The 3,508-nt window shown below is 41.5% G+C and overlaps 1 pseudogene; it reads left to right on the forward strand.

The window, feature by feature from the left end:
- The window catches only part of LOC102373446, a 32,415-nt pseudogene that overhangs the window by 20,403 nt on the left and 8,504 nt on the right, over positions 1-3,508 (forward strand).

The raw sequence follows: 3,508 nt of genomic DNA on the forward strand, positions 1-3,508 counted from the left end.
CCGCACTTTTCCCTGCCTATGCAGGGGGTCAGACTCAATGATCTATTGAGGTCCCTTCCGACCCTAACATCTATGAATCTGTTATAGCTGCTGGATGCACATTTCAGGAAGTTAGCACATTGCACTCTAAACCATATGCAAATCAGCTGATGACAAAAACAAAGACTGTGATAAGAAACAAAGGAAAAGAGGATAAAAATAAAATAATGGCTTATGCAATTATTCAGGATATTTATGTTAATTTAATTGATTAGATCCCTTGATTGGTGCCCCAATGCTTATCACTAAGCATCTGAAAAAAATGCAAAGTCAGTGGGAAACATTACACCTTACATACATAAAAACTGAGACAGAGCAACATTGTTTTCCCTCTCTAGTTATTAATACCTTGCATAGATCATACATATTTACACATTTTTCTTTTTTCTTTTTTAACTACTTATGAACTAAAATTAATTGAATCAGCTGTATTTTTCATTATCATAATGAACCAACTACATGGAATTAAAATTCAATACTATTTTTTGCTGACATGAACTAAAACTATTCCTAGCCAAAATAATTTCACTTGTATGTTTTATTAAAATAGAGGAACTACTTCCTCCTCAACTAAAATATAACTACTAGGTTATCTTGAGAGAGAAAGCTGAAAATCATGAATGTGCCAACAAAAAAGAAAACCAATATTCCTTCAACAGGAAGCTGATGGCCTGGCAGATGCTGAGGAGAGATGTGACCAGCTGATCAAAACCAAAATCCAGCTTGAAGCTAAAATTAAAGAGGTGACTGAAAGAGCAGAGGACGAAGAAGAAATTAATGCTGAGCTGACAGCCAAGAAGAGGAAACTGGAGGATGAATGTTCAGAGCTGAAGAAAGACATTGATGACCTTGAGCTAACCTTGGCCAAGGTGGAAAAGGAAAAACATGCCACAGAAAACAAGGTATAAGCCAGAATCTGTAACCAACATTCCACTCATGGCTGCCATTTTGCACACACAGATGTGTGTTTTGTTGTTGCTTTGGCCTCTTATAACAACATGTGTTGCCTTCTGAAAGGTGAAAAACCTCACTGAGGAGATGGCAGTCCTGGATGAGGGCATTGCCAAGCTGACAAAAGAAAAGAAAGCCCTCCAAGAGGCCCATCAGCAGACTCTGGATGACCTGCAGGCAGAAGAGGACAAAGTGAACACATTGACCAAAGCTAAAACAAAACTGGAGCAGCAAGTGGATGACGTAAGCACAGCAAAATATGGGGCAAGGAAACAGGCAAGAAGTTGGCTGCCGAGTGGCAGGGCTCTGACAGCCTTTTTCTCTTTAGCTTGAAGGGTCCCTAGAGCAGGAGAAGAAACTTCGCATGGACCTGGAAAGAGCAAAGAGGAAACTTGAAGGAGACTTGAAGCTGGCCCAGGAATCCACAATGGATTTAGAAAATGATAAGCAGCAGCTGGATGAAAAGCTGAAAAAGTAAGTCTGGTTTCTGGGGAGCATCCTTCTGTTTGGGCAGGGACGCATGCAGTTTGTTTGGGCCCTAACATGTTCTGCTTTGTGAAAAGGAAAGACTTTGAAATCAGTCAGCTCCAAAGCAAAATTGAGGATGAGCAAGCCCTGGGCATCCAGCTGCAGAAGAAGATCAAGGAGCTCCAGGCAAGTCATAATTTGCCTTGCTTCTGGCTGTGCGGAGGAGTTCAGGTAAGAGGAAGCATTGGTTTCAGTGTGTCCTATTGCTTTCCAGGCCCGTATAGAGGAGCTGGAGGAGGAAATAGAATCAGAACGAGCCTCTCGGGCAAAAGCAGAGAAGCAGCGGGCTGATCTCTCCAGGGAACTTGAGGAGATCAGCGAGCGCCTGGAAGAAGCTGGTGGGGCAACAGCAGCTCAGATTGAGATGAACAAGAAGCGCGAGGCAGAATTCCAGAAGATGCGCCGAGACCTTGAAGAGGCTACTCTGCAGCATGAAGCGACAGCCTCTGCCCTCCGGAAGAAGCATGCTGACAGCACAGCCGAGCTCGGGGAGCAAATTGACAACCTGCAACGGGTCAAGCAGAAGCTGGAGAAGGAGAAGAGTGAGCTGAAGATGGAGATTGATGACCTGGCTAGCAACATGGAGACTGTTTCCAAAGCCAAGGTATGGGACCAACTTTTGATAACATTGGCTTGAACTTAAGTGCCATTTCACCTTCAAAACAATATTTTGATTAACATTTAATCATGTTCAACTATACAAAGCAGGATATATGCTGGTTGAAAGTATTAAATATTTTTATTAGACTGATTTTAGTTTAACCTGAATAAAGCATACACAGTTTAATGACCTGTATTGATATCTAAACCCTGAAGACACATGATCAATAAGCTTATGGTTTTGAATAAGCTTGTTACTAAATTTTACAGCCAGCACTCTTCAAAGGTTGTGATAATTATTCAAATTGGTGTGTTATTGAAATATTAGCCTTTATATGAAAGAGATTACTTTATAATAATATATTGAAATATGCAATTCTACATATCTCTACCTACATCTTCAAGAAATATATTCAGAATTTAGTAGACATTCTTGCATAAAATTCCTCTGTCCTCTTTTTAGAAAAATTCCAAAGCAGAGAAAAAACCCTTGCGAAACAGTTAAGGGTTGTCAAAGCACAAGTCACATGAAAATAGGACACTTCTAACAGAAAATGACATTGACTTGACCCTATAGGTGTCCTCACCAGAGAAACCTATGAGAATTAAGTTATCTCAGTAGCATAACTAATAGGATTAAGGGACGACTGGGGAAGCAGCCCTAGGGGAGTGAGAATGGAAACATATATACCACTTCGGCATCAGCTCACCACAGCCATACTACATCCCTGAGTTATCCTTTGACCTTTATCATGCTATGCTATCCAGATTCATGTAAGATAATGTGTCCTCATTAAATAATATGATGTGACAATTTCCTCCAAACTCAACAAACTCTAAGCTGCACCTTCCTTTTTGTCCATTTTACGTGTAGGCAAATCTGGAGAAGATGTGCCGCAGTCTGGAGGACCAGCTTAGTGAGGTTAAGACAAAGGAGGAGGAGCACCAGAGAACAATCAATGACCTCAGTGCTCAAAGAGCGCGTTTACAGACAGAATCAGGTAAGTCACGTACAGGTTTTCAACTAGAAATGTAAATACATGCAAGTGATGTTGGTTCCACCCTGGAAGGCTATTCCATTCTTTGAAAAACAGCTCATTCACGTGGCTGCTGATGCCTCAGGCTAACACTTGGATTCAATTAGTTCTTGCACAGGAAGTTGAGCTATATGAGTGACTTATTTCCAAAGTAATAGAGAAATCCGGGTTTTCTGTTTGTCATGGAAAAACTCAAAATTTCTCCTTTATAGGAGAAAAAAGTGGGTTTCTCTTTGAAGGCTGGCGATGTTCCAGCCTGTGAGATGCTGCTTGGGGGAAATGCAGGGAGGGCAACTGGAGGCAGATGGCACCACGTGCCTTGAACAACTGGTGCCTCCTGTGATTGGGGGGGG

Source organism: Alligator sinensis, unplaced genomic scaffold (genome assembly GCF_000455745.1).
Source record: "Alligator sinensis unplaced genomic scaffold, ASM45574v1 scaffold942_1, whole genome shotgun sequence".
NCBI classification, from domain to species: Eukaryota; Metazoa; Chordata; order Crocodylia; family Alligatoridae; genus Alligator; species Alligator sinensis.